Raw genomic sequence first — 264 nt, forward strand, 5'->3', positions numbered from 1 at the left:
CCAAATCCCAGACTATATACTTATTGGAGGCTGCAGAGTACAGAAGAGAAAGCCCAGAAATCGCACATTTTACAGAAAAGGGGAGAAATCTCACAAAAAGAAAAGAAAATAATAATCAATGATAATAAAAAAAAAAAAAAAAAGCAAAGCAAACCATTCTGCAAAGCACACCTGGAAAGATGGAGATTTTTAAACATGCTGGAATGACATTTCCACCCCATCCATATCTTTTCAGTGTGCTTTTCCTCCCCAGGAAAAGCCTGA

The 264-nt window shown here is 36.7% G+C and overlaps 1 protein-coding gene across 1 annotated transcript in view; it reads right to left on the reverse strand.

Annotated features, from left to right (window-relative positions):
• Positions 1 to 264, reverse strand: part of ITGA11 (integrin, alpha 11) — a gene marked incomplete at both ends in the record, with an annotated part of 19,767 nt that overhangs the window by 16,800 nt on the left and 2,703 nt on the right. The gene's annotated exons all lie outside the window — the stretch shown is intronic.

The sequence above is a fragment of the Fulmarus glacialis genome, unplaced genomic scaffold (genome assembly GCF_000690835.1).
Source record: "Fulmarus glacialis isolate BGI_N327 unplaced genomic scaffold, ASM69083v1 scaffold22984, whole genome shotgun sequence".
NCBI classification, from domain to species: Eukaryota; Metazoa; Chordata; class Aves; order Procellariiformes; family Procellariidae; genus Fulmarus; species Fulmarus glacialis.